Source organism: Megascapheus bottae, chromosome 11 (genome assembly GCF_031878675.1).
Source record: "Megascapheus bottae isolate mThoBot1 chromosome 11, mThoBot2.hap1, whole genome shotgun sequence".
In the NCBI taxonomy this organism is placed as follows: Eukaryota; Metazoa; Chordata; class Mammalia; order Rodentia; family Geomyidae; genus Megascapheus; species Megascapheus bottae.
The window spans coordinates 25564867-25588189 of NC_143519.1; the positions used below are offsets into that span (position 1 = coordinate 25564867).

Consider the following 23323-nt stretch of genomic DNA (forward strand, 5'->3'; position numbering starts at 1 on the left):
TTTGTTTCTGCTTAAATCTATGTCTCTAAATTAAAGTGGCTAACCGTCCCCTCTAATGTCCCCTTGATAGCTTGGTCTGATGGTTATAATTTGTCATTGTCAAGCCATTCATTTCTTTGGCTTTGGTCCCATTTTTCCTGCAAGTGTCAAAAAAATGCAAAACCCACAATTGATAAAGCACAAGATGACAGAATCTCATTCACGTTGGTTGTGAAATGCCAGGAGGCAACTTTATTTAAAATACCACAAACTCTTCTCCAAACGAGTTGCCTGAGTTCTGGGGTGGTCTGAAGAGTTGATTCAACAAATAAATGCCACTGTAGCAACTTAGCAATTCCTAAGGCCAAACATCCAGATGTGTCAATAATCTGTGTAAATGAGAAACAGATGTAAGCTCTTGTTGAAAAATAAATATAATAGAATTATTTCCTTTTGCCTCGTGATGGTTTCACACACTTGAATTTATTCCTTCCACATTTTTTGAGTTGGTTCAGTTTTGAAAACAAAAATCATTTCTATTTTTCACACAGGGGGTGTGGCCATGTGAGAAGAACAGCACAGTTAATTTTGTGCCTCATTCCATGCCCCATGGAGCCAATCCAAACCCTGAGTGTCTCTGGAATCTGTTAATGATCCACAATCCATGCAGATCTTCTAGAACATATTCTAGATCACTGTGACCAGGACAGTTCCTATCTATTACTCCAGTTGTGAGGTAAAATAAACATTTTGAACGGTAGGACTACATTATTGACAATTCCTACTGCTGCTCCTTTGCTGTACTCACAGTTCTGTTTATAGTTTAAAGAGATGTTTTGGTGTTTAAACATTTTTGATAAGAGTAAACTTGCCTCTTGAAGCCCATTTGTCCCTGCCAGCTTGGAGTGAGAAAAGTTTATTACTGGGAATTTTGTCAGAAATAGGTGATGGTTAATAGACAACACACATACCACAACCAACTGCATGAAGTTGTTTATGATACCATTGACAGCAATTAGAAAAGTTGCAGTTAGGGTCCAGGAGTGTAGACTAGCAGTAGAGTTCTTGCCTAGGATTTATGAAGCCCTGGGTTCGATTCCTTGGTATCACATACACAGAAAAAGCCAGAAGTGGTGCTGTGGTGCAAATGATAGATCACTAGCCTTGATAAAACTCAAGGACAGTTCCCAGGCCTGAGTTCAAGCCCCAGGACTGGTCACAAAAAAGAAAGAAAAGAAAAGTCATAGTGACTTCAAAGTTAATTTTTTTTTTAAATCCTGGAGCCATTTTGTGCTGATCATAATGAGATCTAGGGAGACAAACACAACTGCTTCATAAAAATTATCTTTTAAGAAATTTAACCAAGCCAAGTGCTAGCGGTTCATGTCTGTAATCCTATCACTACTCGAGAGTCTGAGAACTAAGCACTGTCTTTAAAACAGCTTGGCAGGAAAGCCCATGAATCTCTTATCTCCAATTAACCCCCAAAAAGCCAGAAGTGCTCAGGCCCTGAGTTTAAGCCCCAGGACTGGAAAAAAAAAAGAAAGAAAAGAAAAGAAAAAAGAAGAAAGAAAAGTTGATAAGACTCTCATCTCCAATTAATCTCCCAAGTAGTAGAGGGATAACCTCAGCAAAAACAAAAAGTCTCAGGGATGACACCCTGACCCTGAGTTCAAGCCTCAAGACTTATTGACACACACACACACACACACACACACACACACACACACACACACACACACACACAAAATTGTACCTTGAGTCTGTCAGGCATGGTGGCTCATGCTTATAATCCTAGCTACTCAGGAGCCTGAGATCTGAAGTTCCCAGCCCGGGCAGTAAAGACCATGAGACTCTTATCTCCAATTAACCACTAGAAAACTGGGAGTGACGCTGAGGCTGAAGGGGTAGGGTGGTAGCCGTGAGCTGAAGAGCTAAGGAACTGTGCTCAGGCCCAGAGTTCGAGCACCACAATTTACACACACACACACACACACACACACACACACACACACACATACACACACACACAGCCAAAAGTGGAGCTGTAGCTCAAGTAATAGAGTGCTAGCCTTAAGTACAAAAGTTCAGGGACAGTACCAGGGCACTGAGTTAAAACCCCAGAACTGGTAAGTGGTACTAAAAGAGAGAAAGAGAAGAAAGAAAAAGAAGGAAAGAGAAAAAAAGGCGGGGGAAAGATGGGGAAGAGATGGAGGGAGAGGAAGAGGGAGAGAGAGAGGGAGAGATTGAACCAGTCCACATCCATGTCCTTACTTTCAACACCATTTAGCACATGCATTATAGTAACCATCCTGCCACAAAGACACAACTAGAATTAGAAAATCAGTCAATCTCTGTATTTAATTTCTCCCTGATCGCTGAGTTTTCTGTAATTGTTTATCCCAGTAACTCTGCCAGAACTAAATACAGTACAATGGTAGAGAATTGACTATGTAGTATTCAGAGATAAACTATGCTCAGGAAAGTAAAGCATTTGCATTTTGGTATCTTGAAAGTATTATAGTTAAAATAAATAAGGTTTGATTTCTGTGCTGTTACTTGATTGCTTTCCCTTTCACTCCATTAAGACAATAAGTACCTGACCTTAACCCTTTCCCATCTATTAACCAAGCTGAAGAGGAAGAGAGGGCGATACCCAATTTGAAAAATTCTATTTCTTAGTACTTTTGCACATAGAGACAAAGCGGCAAGGAAAGTGGTTTAAGGAAGATGCCTTAAGGAGTAGAAATTTTCTACTACTTGCTCCATCCTTCCTCTATTTTTCCTAGATGAGTTGTGGATATAATTGCCAGTGCTCTCATAAGCATTTTGCCAGCCTAAGAATGAAAAGAGAACTTTGTCCCTGATCACACAGGAGCCACTACAGGGTAGACCAGCTGGCCTACATCTAGCCCAAATGAAATCATGAAATTGTGGGCCATGCCATTTCACAGACTCTGTTAGCAGCTAGAAAATACCATCACACAGATTCTCTCTCTCTCTCTCTCTCTCTCTCTCTCTCTCTCTCTCTCTCTCTCTCTCTCTCTCTCTCTCTCTCTCTCTCTCTCTCTCTCTTCCTTTCCCTCTATCCCTCCCCTCTCTGGCTTTCATGAACATAGCAAAGGTACTTCAGCTTAGGAAAGCCATAAGCTGGTGCTTCATGAAAATTACCTGCACCACTGCCTCCTCCAAGAAACTCTTCACTTTGCTTTCAGCAACTCCATTTTTCTTGTACTGTGCTTTTAGCATTTCTTTTAGAAATTTGGCTTAAAGGAAGTTAATTTTGGTGCCATATGACACGTTACTATATCAAGAATTTGGGAATGAGCACAGTGACTCAAGCCTGTAATCCTAGCTGGTTGGGAGACAAATATTTGGGAATCACAGTTCAGGGCCAGACTAGACATAGGAATTGATGAGAGTCTACCTCAACTAATGGTGCCGTGGGGAGACGTACCCTTCTTATCCCAGCCATAAGTGGGGAATAATAACTGGCACAATGGTAAACTCCTCTCCTCCACAACCTCCCAGGGAAGCAGAAGTAGGAAGATACAAGTTCAAAATAGTCACAGAAGAAAATAGGACCATGCCTCAAAAATACCCAAGGCTGAAGGCATGGATCAAGTGGCATTGCACCTGTCTAACAAGTAGGTGACCCTGAGTTTGGTCCCCAGTACTGCTCTAAAAATTTTTAAAGGCATATGCTTATAGTGATCAGTATTTTTTTGTTTTAAGACCTTATGTCAAATAGATATTAATGATTTTCTGTACATTCTATCTCTACCTCTGCCATTTCATAGAGAATTTGTAATTGATGTCTCTCAGAGTGCACATTCTTTCTAAGATGCTATTTGTATCTCAAAGGTTAAGGCAGTAGCCTTGAGTTGAAGAACTCAGGGACAATGCCCAGGCCCAGAGTTCAAGTCCCACAGTCCACAAAAAAAAAGTATGAAACAAAATGGAAAGAACACCATGTCTTACTAATTCCAAGGACATTTAAATGTCTATATCAAGATGTGTCTTAGACTTGATGGCTCCTTAGATTCGATGAAACGAACAGCCAACAGCTTTTTGTCAGATGGGGAGGATTAAAATGATTTAAAATATAGCATTACAATAGTTCTGACACACACTGAGCTCTCAATAAATGCTAGCCAACATTACTCCGTGAATGGACACATCCTTTCCCATTTCCCACATCCTTTCCCATTTCTCGTCACCTCCGACTCATTTTTCCTTCCAACACACTAATTCCCCTGCGTGCTTTATCTTGTTTATTGCCTCTTGCCCATGCCAGAAACATGGAAGTCATGACTGATTCTTTCCTGTCCTCTACCTTCCGCATGCCAGCACTAAACACTTTCCTCTACCACCACAGTCTCAATTTCATTCATCTTCCATCTTCATGCCATGCTTGCTCCTACTCAGATTATCATCTGTGACATGAAACATGGCAGTCTCCAGTTAAAATTCTTACTTTTCAGTAGAAAGAATAATATTATGTCATTTTCAGGAAAATGGATGGACTTAGAACAAATCTTGTTAAGTGAGGCAAGCCAGCCTCAGAGAGACAAATGGCGCATGTTTTCATGTTAAAGCTTGATCTAAAATATCCTGCAACATTATGATTCAGGACTCTATATGTACTCACAGTGAAACCAAAGAGGATATTCTTAGGAGAGAAACACAAAGGTTCGATGTCTATGTGCATCTGATGATATAATATTTGTTAAAGTGAACTCCAGGAAATGAAAACAAGACCTCTCTCCTCTCTCTCTCTCTCCCTTTCTCTCTCTCCCTTTCTCTCTCTCTCTCTCTCTCTCTCTCTCTCTCTCTCTCTCTCTCTCTCTCTCTCTCTCTCTCTCTCTCTGTTTTTTATTTCTTTTATTTTTGTGTGTTATCTGTCTTTGGGAGGAAGGAGAGGTAGATCAGTGGAGGAAGAGCTGATAAATACAGCTGTAGTACTCACTGTACACTACGTTGGAAATGAACTATAGGAGAGGGACTGGAGGTAAAAACTGGGAGAGCCTGAGGGAAGTGGTAACATTGTCCAAAAAGATATCTACTCTACCTGACTTACGTAATTGTAATGCCTCTGATTATCACCTTTATATGAAAATTTCAAAAGTTCTTACTTTGCCTTTGAGTCATCTTTTAGAACCCGAGATTCAGATTCTTTCTCTCTCCTTTTTTTTTTTTGGGGGGGTGGTTGGTCAGTCATGGGAACTGAACTCAGGGCCAGCTCACTGTCCTTGAACTTTCTCAAGGCTAGCGTTCTACCACTTGAGCCACAGCACCACTTCCACCTTTTTTCTATGTATGTGGTATCAAGGAATCAAACCCGGGTCTTCGTGCACGATAGGCAAGCACTCTACCACTAGGCCAAATTCCCGGCTCTCCTCTCCTCTTTTTTTAAAGGCATTTGCTTAATAGTGACTGGTATTTTTTCAATATTGTATATATGTATATTTGGTTATTTGAAATAGGATAGGGAAGGGGGGAAAACAAGATGGGGGTGGGGGTGTGGGGAGGAAATAGAGACCAAGACATGAAAAAGCGTATCAATATATGTGAAGTAATATACCTTCTATCTGGTGAATACAATCTAACCTTTCTATTAATTACAATAAAATATATGGAAAAATAAGACCTTATATCAAATATATGTTAATGATTTTCTGTGTTCTATCTCCACCTCTGCCATTTCATAGGGAATTTTGTAATTGGTATCTCTCAGATCCTTATCTCCATCCCAGCACATTCTTTCTAAGATGCTATTTGTACCAAGAAGTAATATAGCACAGTGATTAAATCATCAAGTTGAAGACTGGCTTCTCTCAGTCATTATATAATTTTGGATGATCTCTTTCTCCCCAGAGATTAATGAGTCTGTGTGTCTGGGCTTTTTCTTCTACCTGGAGCAGGTAGAAGATAAAGGGAGACCTTTTTATCTAGTCATGCCTCTCCTCCAACACTGCTACTCAGACATCAGTTGGGCTTTCTCTTATCCCCTTTCTCCTTGATACCCCCACAAGGCCCTGTTTGTAATTCCGTATCACTTCTGCTCTATTTTTTCTCACTTTCAATCATGGGATATTCCTTACTTGGACAGAAAATACTTTAATGTTGTATTTATTTCTCCTTAATATTTGACCTTTCCCCCTCACCAACTAGACAAGTGATCTGTGATTGTTAGGGAAAGTGAAGGAATGAAGGTAAATAATAATACATATGGTATTGGATGACAATATACTGAGAAACTGTATTAAGAACAAAAATCAGTCATGACCGATAAGAACCTGAGAAAAAGATCCAACCAATTCTTTCTCATTAGCTACAATGGTCAGTGTGTTTTTCCCTGAAATGCACCTTCCTGTTGTTTGCCTTTCCTAGAAAGTATTGGCACTCTGGTAAACAATCACACCATGACACTGATGCACTTTCATTACCAGTATTTACATCTGTTCTGTGTGGGGCACTTGATGAATGGACATTGTCCTTATTCCTACTGCAAGATGCAATCCTTTAGTGTACTGCCCAGATGTGATAGAAAAGGCGACAAACTATCAAAGTTGCTGTTAGAAATAAAAATTGCCTGTGTGGTAATAATGAAACAATGGAAAATGTGGGCCAACACCAAACCTCAAGTGTTTTTTCTGATTGAGATTGCTTCTTAAATGCCTGTACTAACTGCAGAAAGCAATTTCATAAGTACTTTCCCAGACTTTCAACACAATGCCAACCCCACCCTGACCCCCAAACACATTCATGAGCTAATGTCGAGTTCGTATGACAAAAACAATAGGCCAAGAATGTTCATTCATTAGTTTTACGCATAGATAGATTCCTTTGTAGCATGGGGAAACAAAAAGCCATAAAGGACAGGTTTCTCCATGATGCATTTCAGTTCTAAGTCTAGAGATGAACCAATAACTCATTAGACCAAAGACTCCTGATCAAAGACTTGCTTAACACTCATTGGCCAAAGGCCATTGGTGAATTAAGATAAAGTGCCAAGAGTTCCAAAATATCAGTGCTTTCCTTGCACAGGCCAACAGCCTACTCACAGTAGTAGAAAGTCATGACAGGAGATTATAACCAGCCTTTGAAAGAGCAGCAGGTACATAATACATCATGTTAGATTGGGGAGACAAAATGACTTCAGAATTAACATGCCTAGCAGATCTGGTCTTGTTTGGTATATGTTCCTACTTTTGATTTAGCACAAGGTAGGGAACTATAGGGGAAAGAAAGGTAGCTATCGTATGGCACTGAATAAGTCTCTGAATGTCCTTTCTGTTGTAGCTGTCTGTGAATAATTTGCAAACTAGGTATCTTATCACCCCATCCCACACCAGGAGAGATAATCAAATAAGAGAGTCCCTTTGGTATCAGCCTCTAGAATCCAGTCCCAAAACTGCATTCTCAGCAAAGTTAATGTTGTAACCAATTCCTGCTGGCAATCCAATGTGTAATATCTCCACCCCCTTGGAAAGAATCCAAGAATCCAAGACCACCTCCTACTGTGGGCAGGCTGTCCTATACTTTCAAATTGTAGTTATCACACAAAGAAGCAAGATTCCCTTTGTATTTAATAGTTTTCAATAAAAGGGAAGGGGGAAAGTTTTGTGCTGAAACAATAAAACGGCCTTAGCAGCACCAACCTACTTTGTGAAACATTTCCCCATGATTCACCCGTTTTTCTCACCCTCTCCACTTCCTGGCCATTTAGAAGAATGACTCTTTCTCACTTAGAGAAATGAAACATAGCCATTTACTTGTTTTGACCAATTAAGTATGAAACTGAAAGGATATGTATCATTTTTAGCAGAAATACCCACAGTCAGTCATTCTTTGTACTCTCTCTCCTTGCAAACACTAATACGTATTTCAAAAGACCAGGAAAGTCACTGATGTCTAAACCTAAAGTCATCTAAACTGAAAGTATACTTGGTGTGACTTAAAAAATATATTTTATAGTTATTATAACTGTGTCCACACTAGGCAGATCAGATAGTAAGTTTGGACCTTGAAAAGTATCATTTGTTTCTACAGACTCTTTACCCACCATCAATAAAATGCTATAGCATGAAGGCTATCCACCTCCCAGAGAGAAGCTTATATTATTTTCCAGCTTAAAAAAAATTCCAGTTTTTCCATTACTATAAAATAGCAACAACCCTTTTTGTAGTTCATAATTTTCACTCTAATTAATGTTCTACATGTTGTGACAGGAAAATTGAGCCATTCACTGGTCTGATTACAATGAAGCAACTTTAAGGTTGTCATTAATATAAATCACAGTACTGACTCAACATGATCAATTTGGCCTCTGAATCATAGAAAGTAGAACTGTAAGTATTTTATTAAGAAATGCATTGGGCAGCCGGGGTGATGGCTCACGTCTGTAAGCCTAGCTACTCAGGAGGCTGAGATCTGAGGATTGCAGCTCAAAGCAGCCCAAACACACTAAAGTCTGAAACTCTTACTGCCAATTAACCACCAGAAAACCAGAAGTGGGACCCTGCCCTCAAGAGGCAGCCTTGAGCTAAAGAGCTAAGGAACAATGCACAGGCCCAGAGTTCAAGTCCCATGATCGACCAAAAAAAAAAAAAAATATATATATATATATATATGCATTGGGAAAATTTCTTAACAAAATTTTTGCTGTACATTATAATACTCTTAGGGTGGGAGGTGGGGGGGAGGAAAGTGTGAGAAAAACATGGGAAGTGGTAACAATGTTCAAGAAGTACTCCTACCTGATGAATGTAACTGTGACTCCTCTGTATATCACCCCAATAATAAAATAAATTTTAAAAATAAATAAAATAAAATACATAGAACAAATTATGCAATATTTAAAAATACTGTTAGGGTAATGGGGGAAATATTTATCTATAAATAAAAACAAGTCATCTGAAAAGTACTATAATAGATATTTAAATTTTAGGCCTCTGTAAATTTTTTCCAGATAGTTCTTCTTCCTGATTATGAGAGGCTTCCCTCAACTTTTGTGAAATTCAGATGCTCTATAAGTTAGATTTTTTATGGCAATTGATACACAAAAGCATTTCTTGACAATGTTCTTTAGTGTTCAAATGAAGGTAGAATGATGAGAGAAAAATGTATTCTCTGCTATTTTCTCTTCAAGTCTTGAGTTGTGAAAATAGAATCGTAAAAAGTTTAATAATAAAGCTATGATTTATCTGTCTGAAAGCTCAATTATCTGAAATGTATCTGAGAACTAAGAAGGCAGGAATAGGAGTCTGAAAACTAAAGGCTTACTACACTTTTACCCAGACTCACACAAGCATTCATCCTCTGTTATTCACTTGTGTTTCATGTGTCATCAGCACAAAATCCATGCCAGACCACTAATGTCCCCATTTGGTAGATGAGGAGAATGAAGTTCAACCAGTAAAAAGAATCATGTCTAGAATACTGATGGATCCAGAATTTGAATCTAGCTCTAACTATATAACTCAGAGCCGTAACACTATACAGCATTGAGCAGACAAAGAGCTAAAACCCCATTTCAGGAATCTTGCTCTGTTACTGCTTCTGTCTAAATGTAGATTCTCTGGTTCCCCCAGGGGCTTTTTGTCTCCATGATAGGAGACATGAGAGAGTGCTTCTGGAAAGAGGCCATGGATAAAGGGAATTTTCTGGAGTTGTCTTCCATTGTGTGCCTAGAGGGTAAGGGTTATTCATTGGTGCTGTTGCCTTTACATGTCCTCTGTCTGTGGCCTGGTCTTATATTGCATTATATTATGATTATATTATAGCCTAGCAGTCGCAGTGTAGTCAGATTTTTCCCTCAATGGCTCAGGACTCCAGGAAAGAATAATGAGGGAGAACTTGTACTGCCTTTCAAAACACAAAGCATCACTTCTTCCAGGCTCATTATAAATTGGCCCAGACTTAAGTAGATAGGATACAAATACACACACCCCTCAACCTTCAGTGGAGCCCAGTGTCACATTCAGAATACGATAGGTATTATATCTGCACATTACAACACATCCATATTAGGATACATACATATTAGGGTAGATTATATGGGAGACTGCTGGCAGTCATCTTTGGGAAATACCATGTGCCGCTAGGCCTCACATCAAATTAAACTGTTCCATCATCATCCTGACTAGTTCACCCTGGTCATTGTCAAACACATCTCAAGTAGAAAGAATGGTGAGCATCATGTGGGTATTACTTAGCCTCAAAAGTGACCAACCTCCATCCATTTAAACAAGCAATGTCGAGATGGCTAATAGGGCAAGAAATAAAATTAAATTCAGTTTTACCATAAGACAGAAATAGAAAAATTATAGACATGAGATAAGAAAGGTGCAATAACTACAGATGCAGAGTATCTAATCAGGGTCTATAAATCCAGATAGTTCAATAACCCTATGGGGGCTTCCTCTGTTCTTACAGTGAAAAATACCTGATTTTCTTTAAAAAAAAAAAAAAGCCCCTATCAATCTCAATGAAGCTAAATTGTAGCTGGTGTATTCCATGAAGAGAAGGCAGCCACGTGGATGCTTTGATTTATAAAAATTCACATTTGAAACAGGCACTTTAAGTGGAACACATTAATTCCACATGGAACAGCTCATATCTCAGTGAATTTCTGGATCATTAGCACTCAAGTAGAAAAGACGCAGTCCTGGGATGGTTTGTTTGAATGAGAAAATAAGAAAACACACTGTAAGGTTGTATTTTCTAGAGCTAATGCTCAGAATTCCACCCACAATTACCAAGCTGGCACACACTGCATATTCAAATAGCTTTGAGCAAGTGCAAGGACACATTTGTAGACAAGCAACTGCTCTTGTATTTAATGTCGATCCTTTTCACATAAGGGTATTTTTTTTTGCCAGTCATGGACTTGAGCTCAGGACCTTAGCACTGTCCTTGGACTTTCTTAAGGCTAGAGCTCTACCACTTGAGCCTAAGCACCACTTCCACTTTCTGTTTTTTCTATGTATGTGGTACCAAGGAATCAAACCCAGATCTTCATGCATGCTAGGCAAGAACTCTACCAGTAGGCCAAACTCCTGGGCCCTATTTTTTTAAGAGATTCCCTATGGCCTGAGTTCTCATAGTAGCAAATATTGATGGAATAATTGGAGATGTCCATAATTCATAAACAACTGGCCAAAGCAATTATCATAGTTATCATCATGGAGTTTCTCTTCAACAAATGTGCTTCAATGCATATAAAAATGCCACTTTGAAGCCAATTTTTTGTGGCTGATGCAGCTAAGGAGGGTGCAATGTAAGGATCACAGTTTGAAACCAGCTGTGGCAGAAAAGTCTGTGAGTCTGTAGCAGAAAGCTACAAATGTAGGTGTGGAACAAGTGGTATAGGTATACTGCCTACTTTGAGTGGAAAAAATAAAAAATAAACAAGAGCCTGGTGCCAGTGGCGCATGCCTGTAATCCTAGCTACTCTGAGGCTGAGATCGGAGGAACCAGCCCAGGCAGAAGACTGGAGACTCTTATCTCCAACTAACCACTCAAAAACCAGAAGTGGCGCTGTGGCTCCAGTGGTAGAGCACTAGCCTTAAACACAAAGAGGCTCGGGGACACTGTCTAGGACCTGAGTTCAAGCCTCACAACCAACAAAAATAAAATCAAGCAAGGGCAGGAGGCCCTGAGTGTAAGCTGTATTATGAGCACAAAATAAACAAACAAACAAACACACCATATATCAGTTTGCATTTCTTGAGGATACAGAAGCCACCGGCTCAGAAGAACCAAACATGGCTAAGAAGTCATGGAGTACTGACTTGACAGTTTATCGATAGATGATAAAATATTGTAGAATCATTAATATGAAAGAGGTATTTGATAAAATTTTTAAGAACAATTTTTTATCCACATCAGCTATATAAAGAATATTTAAGAAATTTCTTTCCTTTGGACTTCAACTGTGTGTGTGTGGCAGGGGCGGGGTATCCTGGGACTTGAACTTGGGGCCAGGGCACTGTCACTGAGCTTTTTTTGCTCAAAGCTCTATCACTTGCACGACAGATCCACTTCCAGCTTTCTTTTTTTTTTTTTTTTTGCCAGTCTTGGGCTTGAGCTCAGGGCCTGAGCACTGTCCTTGGACTTTTTCAAGGCTAGAGCTCTACCACTTGAGCCTCAGCACCACTTCCAGCTTTTTTCTATGTATGTGGTACCGAGGAATCGAACCCGGGTTTTCATGCATGCTAGGCAAGCACTTTAACCACTAGGCCAAACTCCCAGGCCCCAACTTCCAGCTTTCCAGGTGGTTAATTGGGTGTGAGTCTCATGGATTTTCCTATCCAGTTTGGCTTTGAACCACAGTCTTCAGATCTTAGCCTCCTAAGTAGATAGGATTACAGACGTGAGCCACCAGCATCTTGCTTCTCCTAGCTTTTTCAAGCAAGGCTGGCACTTAACCACTTGAACTACACCTCAACTTCCAGCCTTTTGGTAGGTAAATGGAGATAAGAGTCTTCCAGACTTTTCTTCCAGGGCTGGTTTCAAACTGTGACCCTCAGATTTCAGCCTCCTGTGCCGTTCAGATTATGGGCATAAGCCTTCAGTGCCACAACTTCAACTTCTAAATTACACAATGACTTCGGAAACGTATTTCTTGAGCAGGAGAAATTTTTATTTTGTTATGTCACTGTGCAGCTCTTGAATTAGCTATAATCTAGAATTCTTTAGGCCAAGAATAACTGGAGAGATTCAAATAATAGGTAAATTAATAGGGAATCAAAGAATATAGAGAGACTTGGAAATAGGTGAAAAAAATACAGAGTAATGATATTGGTCTTTTTTGGATAAGAAAAGTTCTACAAACTTTCTTTAAAAATCTCCCCTTTACAGCGTTCACTTCCATCCAAGTCTCCAGGCTTTATCTTTCTTTATTAAATATGTAAAAGTATAAGAGTGTTATTGTTTCCGTTGCCAGGGCCTTCTGTTTGTGACTTTGCTTGTGACTGTGACTGCGAGTGAGAAAACTCTAAGGGGAAGTTAAAATTGTTTCATTTCTATCAACAAATGATATTTTTTTTTTGGCCAATCCTGGGCTTGATCTCAGGGCCTGGGCTCTGTTGCTGAGCTTCTTTTGCTCAAGGCTAGCACTTGACCACTTGATCCACAGCATCACTTCTGTCTTTTTCTGCTTATGTGATACTGAGGAATCAAACCCTGGGCTTTATGTATGCTAGGCAAGCACTACCACTAAGCCACATTCCCAGCCCCCAACAAATGATTTTTTTGCAATGTTAAGAACAAAGACTAGGACTGTCTTAAATGGTAGAATGGTGCTTGCCGAGTATGCCCCAGTCCCTGATTTCAATCCCCAATACTGTAATAATTAATAAATATTAATAATAATAAGTTTTTTCTAACCAAATATAATATTTGTAAATTCATGCAGGCTTAAGACTTCTTGACCTGGCTCAGAAAGAAGGTCCAGGAAAAGCTTTCTATCACCCAAGGAGACTTACAGTAGCAGTTTTAAGTAGTAACTTATGATTTTCTACCATGTAATTATGGGCCACTAAAACCTAGCCTAGCCCCAAAGTCACACTCCAAAGATTTCTTGGCATGTATTTACTATGGCAAAAAAAAAAAAGAAGGAAAACTAGGAGGGAATACTTTTGAAAAACAGTATGAATGGATAGAAAAGTGGGAAAATTGCTCCTTCTTTGATCCTTACCTGAGCTATCATCAATCTCTAGCAGCCAGCTCTGCAGAGCTACCAGTTTGTTATCAAGGAGTTTGTGAATCGTGTGTCACCCCAGCCAGAACCAAAGTCCTAACCTTGCCTTGACAGCCTCGCCTATTCACAGTGCAAATTCACTAAGCAGTGCCTAACCTTGGAAAAACCATTGAGCTATTTGCATTTCTTCAAAAATGGTTATTTCGTTTCAGTGTCATGGTTATTATGTCATTTGAATGTCTACCTAGAAAACCACTTGGCAACAACCTGGACTGAAGATTTTTGTATCCCACAAGGGACCATATATAGAGTAAAATATTGGGTAAGAAACAACAAAATTAGCATTGCTTAGCTTAATTTTTGCTGATCCTCTCTCACTTAAATTTATTTTTACTAGTATGTGACAATATGAAAAATGTATTACTGGGGTAATTGTTTTGATACATGTATCTTTTTTGTAATGTTTAAATATATGAAGTTAAATATATATCTTATTATCTATAAATTGTCTAATATATCTATTTCCTCAAAAAAATATGTGTAAGGTTATAATCACAGGGATAAATGAAAATCATCAAGACAAACACTAACAGTTCCTTATTAGAGTACTAACTAGGCCAGGCATGATATTGTGTGTCTATATAATCCCAGTACTCAAATGTCTGAAGCAAGAGGATCGTGAGTTCTAGGTCAGCTTCCTCAAAAACAAAACAAAACAAAAAAAGGCACTCTTTAAAACTTAATTTTTAAATTTGTATTGTAAAGGTGATGTGCAGAGGGGTTACAGTTACAGAAGTCAGGAATGGGGTACATTACTTTGGAACAGTGTCACCCCTTTCTAATCTACAATAGTACCTCTGTGGTAAACAGATGAACAAACCACAACCCCTACTGCAATCCAGGTGGTATTTTTGGTAGACTATCAAAGGACTCCACCCTCCCCATAACACTTGCCACAGTGTGGGAAAATCTAACAATCACAATCAGGCCTTTCAATTCCAGAGTTGTGCCTGAGCAGCCCTTGCTAAACACAAATGGCCTTTGTGAATCATTCTGTTGCTGCTAACTTGAAAGAAAGGGATATGCACTGCAGATGAATTGGTAAGGTCAGAAATGGGAGGCGGGAGTAGTGTCTAATAAATGAATGTGAGCCTGAGTCTTGGGTTCGAATTTCTGCTTCTCTAGTTCTATGACCCTGAGCAAGTTACTTCTGCCTTTTGAGACTGGACCTACATTGGAAATAGAGGCCAAAAACAAAAGAAAAAAATCTACCTCCCCAGGTAAGGTGAGTTTTCATAAGCGTTTGTATTTAAGTGTAGGGCATAGCAAGCATGGGGTAAGTAGCAGAATTATCAGTGAAAGAGAAAAGGGCCAGGTGCTGGTGGTGCACACCTGCCATCTTAGCTATTCAGGAGGCTGAGATCTGAAGATCACAGTTCGAAGCCAGTCCAGACAAGAAAGTCCATAAGACTTTTCTCTCCAGTTAACCACCAGAAAACTGGAAGTAGGGCTGTGGCTCAGAGTGGTAGAGTGCTAGCTTTGATCAAAAGAGCTCAGGGACAGTGCCCAGGCCCTAAGTTCAAGCCCCACAACCAAGAGAAAGAAAGGAAGTGAAAAGGATAGATAGATCTTAGATGTAGGCCTGGAAACAGTAGATGAGTCCAAATGAGGTCATTGCCAGAGACATAGAAAGTCCACTAAAAAGTAGGTGAGGGACCGGGAGTTTGGCCTAGTGGTAGAGTGCTTGCCTAGCATGCACAAAGACCTGGGTTCGATTCCTCAGTACCACATATGTAGAAAAAAAGCTGGAAGTGGTGCTGAGGCTCAAGTGGTAGAGCTCTAGCCTTGAGAAAGTCCAAGGACAGTGCTCAGGCCCTGAGCTCAAGCCCAGGACTGGTAAAAAAAAAAAAAAAAAAAAAAAGTAGGTTAAAAAGGAGGAAATATCAAAAAAATGGGTAGCTTTTTTCTTCTCCCTCCCAGTAGACTCTCACACCCAGAAAGAGAGAGAGGGCGGAGAGGGGTCCACAGTGAAGGCAGGTCCAGTTCAGAAAGATCTAGCCAGGTGGAAGCTTTGGTTCCACCCTTGGTCAGTGAGCCCAAAACTCACCTAGCATCTTGACTGTCAGTGAAAAGCAAATGGCTTCCTGTTGCATAGTTCCTATTTCCCAGGCAGGCCCTACCAACTGGACGCTAAACACACATTCCACATGAAGGAAAGGCATCTGTTTCCCAGTAATGTAACGTTCCCAAACACACACACACACACATATACACACACACACATACACACACACATGTACACACACACACAGATTTATGGTAACTCTGGGCAGCCATGCAATAGGTTGCATTGTGTTCAGTAGTCCTGCTTCTCATTTCAGGAGGATTTCAGTTAAGGACCTTTTGAAGTGGGAGCTTGAATCATGCATCTATAAATTCCTCATTTTCCACAGTTATTAAAACGCCTGCCAGTGCCAGGGTATCCCATTGTTCATTCACTTCTTTGGCATGCCAGTGTGGGGGTGGATGCCAACCACACAACAGCCACAGGACACAGACAAATGGTAGGTGAGGCAGGCAGGCGACATGGAGACGATGAGGGTACATGCAAAAGGGACACAAGGTTTGGACAAGACATACTGACTCTGTTCAAAGGTGTCTTACCTGATTATACATTGGAAAACCCTTTAGAGCTAGGCAGGCAAGCACAAAAATATGCTAATTTTAGGAAAGGATGGCTTTCTGTATCCAGTACGGTTTTCTATCTTAAATAATAGGTTTTTCTATTATAAGTAATGCAATCATGCATTCCAAGGTCAAGGTCAGCAAACATTTTCTACTGTTCCTCATCTATTGTTTTGTTCCTGGCCAGGGGTCAAGGAAAGAGTTCCCTTAGAGTCTCCTAAGGTCATATTGGAAAGATACAGCTATAGTTTAGGGGATCAACCCTGGCTGCTGAGATCTGTTAGAACCAGCATAACATGTTTGCTTTAATTAGTTCTTTTCTTTGGAGTATAATGAACTGTATATAAAGTACTTTGTTCCTACATACACCAGATTGCCACTACTAATTATCATTATAATACTCTTATAGTAATTTTCCCATCCAGAGAGTTCAAAACTCATCACCTACACTATCTCTTTTTTCTCCAAAATATCCTTATGAAATAACTGGAGGAAAGCTATCATTATCTCACTCCAGCACACACATAAATCAAGACGAAAACCAAGATGTTTATACAGTGCATAGCCAGAAACTAATAAAACTAATTTTTAGTTGTAGTTTGTGAAATCAGTTTCATTATGCCCATAATAGCACCCTGCAAGCTTCCCAGTCTTCTGTTTTCAGTCTTTCTGTTTTCAGCACAGAACCAAGATTCCCTGCTCAGGCCTGAAGGGCAGAGGTGACGTCAAAAGGACTATTCAGCCTAGAAAGAGCTAACAGCCATGAAACCTGTCATCAAAATGTGCCACTAACAGGAACATGGTGGAACCTCTTAGAAAGCCAATCACAACACTGAGTGGTCTAAACTAGGAAAACCACCAAGAATGATTTACATTCTTGATAATTCTTGGAGTGAGGGATTGTCCAGTGCTTTTAAAGATGTTTATCCAGAACTTTGCTGTCTGTCCACTAGACAGACAGACTGACTGACTGGTACCATTTTTAGCACCCTCACCAGTTGCAACCATAAAAATTGACTAGATATTGTCTTGTATAGCCAGAAAAGTGAGGTGAGCCAAGACAACTCCACTGAAGAGCACCGACCTATTCGATCAAAACTTTAAAAATAGGCCGGGAGTTTGGTCTAGTGGTAGAGTGCTTGCCTGGCATGCATGAAGACCCAGGTTCAATTCCTCAGTACCACATACATAGAAAAAAGCTCGAAGTGGTGCTGTGGCTCAAGGAGTAGAGCACTAGCCTTGAGAAAAGTCCAAGGACAGTGCTCAGGCCCTGAGTTCAAGGCCCATGACTGGCAAAACAACAACAACAACAACAACAACAACAAAAACTTTAAAAATGAAAACCTCTAGAGTATTTCCAGAAAGAAAACAAGCTACTCAAAGGAGCACGAGAACAGACTGCCTGAGTGGCAGATGGTCCCCTAGTGAGGAGTACTGTCAACAGAAAGGTGGGCCAATAATCAGCCAGACTTGTTGATAAGTTCAAAGATACTATGTAGGGCAGGCTTTCCAATTAGCTGGTAGAGCTGGGTGCTGATAGCTCATGACTGTAGTCCTAGCTACTCAGGAGGATGAGATCTGAAGATCCTGGTTTGAAACCAGCCCAGGCAGGAAAGTTTGTGAGACTCTTGTTTCCAATTAATCTCCGGAAAACCAGAAAAGCTCAGGGACAGCATCCAGACCCTGAGTTCAAACCCCATGACTGACAATAACAACAATAATAAAAATCAGCTCCTGAAATACTTTTCAAAATAATAGTGATTGCAGTGGATGGCAAAGACCAGTGTTCAAAAAGATCTGAAACACCTGGAGTCATGGATGGAATTAAATAAAATGTTTTTTAGCTGCAGTAAATGGATGAACTATGCTTCCAAAAATACTCAACTGTGGAAATTTAATGTGGAGGTAATAAGATATAGCAAATGTGAGCTAAAAAAGATTTAATAATTTTTGTCAACAGTATGTTTAATAAAAGTTAATTACAATACATAAATGCCCTTTCCTGGCAGTCTAAGAAAACATAATAAAATTCTTAGTGTCATTAAAAGAAATATAATAGTTAAACCAAGAATCAGTTCTTATAAACACTATGTTGAAAAACCTATAAGTGGATTACTCTGTTCCATTGTTTGTAAAGCTTGTAAATAATCTAGAACATACCCAAAGAGTATAGCTCCAATGAAGAAGTTTGAAACCAGGACATGGGAAAGACTTGATTTTACCATCAGGATCCATGAAAATTCTGAAAATCTGAGATCTATTTTTTGCCTGTTTTAAGAACACTAGAACTACAAATTCAATGACGATTATTAGTAAGCAGAAGTGATAGGGAATCAATGTTTTGTATGATAGAGGTAGAACTGCTTTTCAAATTATTGTTATTGTCAGATAAATGATACAAAATAATGGCCTTCACTGTGACAATTTTATACATGCACAAGATATACTTCGATCAGACCCATTCCTCATTTCTATCCCTTGTCCTCCCCACCTCATGATCTCATCTACTTTTTCAGATTCTACATATGAAAGAAGTTATGTGATAACTGTATTTGTTTTGTTGGGGTTGTTTTGTTTTGTCAGTGGTGGGGCTTGAATTCTGGGCCTGGGAGTTGTCCCTGAGCTCTTCAGATTAAGGCTACTGCTCTACCCCTTGAGCCACAGTGTCACTTCTGATTTTCTAGTGGTTAATTGTAGATAGGAGTCTCACGTTCTTCAGTGCTAGGGCTGGCTTTGAGCCACAGTCCTCAGATCTCAGCCTCCTGAGTAGCTAGATTACAGGTGTGAGCCACCACACTCAGCTGTGATAACTGCCTTTCTGAATTGGGCTTATGTCACTTAATATGATGATCTGGGGTCCTATCTTTTTTTCCCCACAAATTACACAATCCACTCTTTGTTACAACTGAGCAAAATTTCATTGTGCTTCATATATGCATTTCATTGATTCATGCCTCACCTGACAGACACCTATGCTAGTTCTGCAGCTTGGCTATTGTGAATAATCCTGCAATCAATAGCTATCTCTATTATGTACTGACTTCCAGGATCTACTTTAGAAAGATGCTTTTCTTTTTTTCCAGTCTTGAGGCTTTACCTCGGGTCCTAGGCACTGTTTCTGAGCTTCTTTGGCTCAAGGCTAGCACTCTACCACTTGAGCCACAGTGCTACCTCCCGTTCTTTCTGCTTACGTGGTACTGAGGAATCAAAGCCAGGGCTTCATGAATGCTAGGCAAGCACTCCACCACCAAGCCACATTACCAGCTGAGAAAGTCACTTTTTAAACAACTTTTGTTATATTCAGTGTTCTCCAACATAAACCAGATAAACAAGACACTATCCCTATAAGCTTCCATTTCTATGAATAGAGATAAGGTCAGTAAAATTTGTCAGCTACTCAAGGGTAAAAACTTGGCATCTACATGGTAACTCAATAAATTATATCCATTACTTATCATGTTATTTCTTTAAACTCACTTAATTTCTTGATTACAAAGGTTTAAAAAAAAAAGTAACAACATCTACTAGCAGAATGTTTTAACCATGCACTATAACCAACTTTTTGCATTTCCCAACTTACTTTTGGGCTGTTTCTCTGTACCAGGCCTCACATTCTCACTCAGCTTTTCTCCTCACTTCTGGTATTCTACGTCTTCAGCCATGCCTCCACTTCTGGCTTTTTTGCTAGTTAATTGGAGATGTGTCTCTGGGATTTATTTGTTCCACCTGGACCTGAACTAAATCCTTATATCTCAGCCTCCTGAGTAGCTTGGATTATGAAGCATAAGGCACTGATATCCAGCTCTAATTAATTTTTTATTGAAAGCCATCATAAGCCAGATGAGTCTCCAACTGGAGCAGCAAGTAACACATCTCCTATCCTCCTCTCCCTGTGTCACACTGCCCTGACTCAGGGGAGTGTGTGCAAGCCAGGCCTAGGGAAGGAGGCAAGTGTTTTTGACAATCTCCATCTTGTGTGTCTCCACAACAGCTGCCGGCTGTACTGACACCACAGCTGATGGCTGAAAGCTTTCCTCACATCTAGTTCTTGAGTAACCTTAAGCACAAACGACCATCATACTACTCAGAGTCTCACAACTAACTGTGGAAAGAAAACCCCTAGCAATTTACCTTTGGTGTATGGTTTATAAGAACTTGCTATGCGAGGTACCAGCAACATTTTTCCTCTGAAAGAAGTCCCAGTTCATCATCTGGAGCTTACGATCCCAGACTCTTTTTTTTTGTGTGTGGGAACAGATTCCTAAAAATCACCAAAGATGCTACACACTAATGTTGAGGATAAGAGGGAAAAACTGGGAAAAAGGAAGGGAAGGGGTGACATTGTCGAAAAAAGAAATGTATTCTTTAGCTGGCTTATAAACTGTATAATAACAAGAAAAATTTTATTGCAAAGAACCTCTGTTCATATGTAAAACAATATTTACCAAAATGCACTCCAGGAAAGGAAAAAAAAAATTGCAAAGAGGCTGAGCACCAGTGGCTCGTGCCTATACTCTTAGCTACTCGGGAGGCTGAGATTGTAGGGCTTGAGCTCTGGACCTGGACACTGTCCCTGAGCTCTTCAGTACAAGGCTAGTGATCTACCACTTGGACCCACAGTGTCATTTCTGGTTTTCTGGTGGTTAATTGGAGATAAGAGTCTCACAGACTTTAGTGCCCAGGCTGGCTTTGAATCGTTAATTCATTTCTCAGCCTCCTTAGTAACTAGGATTATAGGCACGAGCCACCAGCACCCCGCTAATCTAAGGATCTTATGTAACTGAACTCCCTCTGTACATCACCTTTATAATAACAAGAAAACAAATTTAAATCAATCAATCAATCCCTGAGGAGAGGCAGAAAAGCAGACTGTGGACTGGAAAAAGACCTGCCAAGGATAACAGTTCTAGTAGAGAAACAGAAAGGAAGCCATTTGGTGCCAGACAAATAAAAAAGCCAAGAACTATGGAGATTCGGGTTTCAAAAATGAGAGGTGTAGCTTTCCAAGACATTGCTCTGTCTGGACAGTAAAGTCTAGAACATCATTGCTCAGGTCAGTCCTACATCTACAACCACAACATTATATGGTGCTATGGACAGACTGGATTGTGTCCTTGCCAAAATTCATATGTGGAAGCCCTCCAAAGAGGGAGTTTAAGTAGGTGATTAAGTCATGTGATAGAGTGGCCCTAATCCAATCTGGTATCTATGTAGAGAGGAAATTGCATACAAAAGTAACATCACTGTACAACAGAGGTGACTGTATGAAATCAGGGTCATCTCTGAGGACAGAGGTCTCATGGGAACCACCCCTGCTAGCACCTTGACCTTGGACTCCAGCCAGTGTCTACAACCATGAGATAATAAATTTTGGTTCTTGAAAATATCTAGTCTGTGGACATTCGTTATGGAACCTCAATGATTCCATGTAAGCATATGAGAATGTGAATATGAGAATGTGACTTAGTGGTAGAGTGCTTGCCTATTCTGCATAAAACCCTGGGTTTGATTTCACAGTACCGCACAAACAGAAAAAGCCATAAGTGGCCTTGTGGCCGAAATTATAGAGTGTTAGGTTTGAATAAAAGATGCTCAGAGACAATACAAAGGCCCTGAGTTAAAGCCTCAGGACTGGAAAAACCAAAATGCTACCTGGGAGAGAGTAAGGGAAAGGATGACACTGTCCAAAAAGAAATGTACTCTTTTTTAATTTTTTTTGCCAGTTGTGGGGCTTGAACTCAGGGCCTGGGCATTGTCTTGGAATTTTCTCAAGGCTAGCACTCTACCACTTGAGCAATAGCACCACTTCTAGCTTTTTCTGTGCATGTGGTATCCAGGAATCAAATCTGGATCTTTGTGCATGACAGGCAAGCACCTTACCAGCAGGCCACACTTCTAGTCCCAAGAAATGTATTCTCTACCTGACTTATAGACCTGAAACTCCCCTGTGCATCAGTTTCATAATAACAATTTTTTTAACTTAAAAAATAAAAAAGAGGGGCTAGGAATGAGACTTAATGGAAGAGGGCTTGCCTAGCATGCATGAAACCCTGGGTTCTGTTTCTCAGTACCACATACATAGAAGAAAAGCTGGAAGTGGTACTGTGGCTCAAGGGGTAGAGCACTAGCATTGAAAAAGTCCAAGGACAGTGCGCAAGCTCTAAGCTCAAACCCTAGGACTGGCCAAAAAAAAAAAAAAAAAAGAAATTCTATTTCAGTGGGTACTTCATCTTTGCAGACAAGCTTTTGCTCCCTCCACTCAGTGACAATAATTACTACAGTGACTTGGGAGCCAATTATTTGTCCTGGGAATAGTGACTTCAGAGACTGCAATTTCAGGTAACAGGTTCTGACTAATGCTCCCCCAGCCCTCCCACTGCTTTCAGATGTCACAATTCGGGGTTCTCATTGCATCTGAGGAAGCCACATCAAGGCAGGTCACTACTGGTAACATCAAACAGATTTGATTTTCTTGGATCTCAATCCTAGACCACTTCCTGTTCTCCAAATAAGGAGAGTTAGTCATCTTCCTTTAGTACTCTATTGTAATAAAATACAGAATTTCACTTTTTCCTGCCCACTTCCACCAGAGCAAATAGCAGGGGAAATGCTTTACCACAAACCAAGCTTTTAACATGTGCTGAAATATAGAATTATGGCAGGCAACATTTTTCACTGAAGAAATGTCACTAATATAAAAGAGATTTTGAAATATCATGTGCTCACCACAGGGAAAAATAAAAATTAGAATATGAATGAATGCATAAATAATTTAAACAAATATGTGGACTAGAATCTTTTGTCAGTTATAGAAATCTTTTGTCACTATTTTGTCTCATATAATCCAAGATACTCAGGAAGCTAAAATCCAAGGATCTCAGTTTGAAGCCAGCCCAAGTAGACAAATCTGAGAGGCTCTAGTATCAATTAACCAGCCAAAATCCAGGAGTA

The 23323-nt window shown here is 39.9% G+C and overlaps 1 long non-coding RNA gene across 3 annotated transcripts in view; it reads right to left on the reverse strand.

The window, feature by feature from the left end:
• Positions 1 to 216: 216 nt before the first annotated feature.
• The window catches only part of LOC150056840 (uncharacterized), a 121446-nt gene continuing 98339 nt past the window's right edge, over positions 217 to 23323 (reverse strand). For all 3 annotated transcript variants that reach the window (XR_016537095.1, XR_016537096.1, XR_016537094.1), the window contains one exon: positions 217 to 368. This is a non-coding gene — a long non-coding RNA (uncharacterized LOC150056840). The remainder of the gene's footprint in view (positions 369 to 23323) is intronic.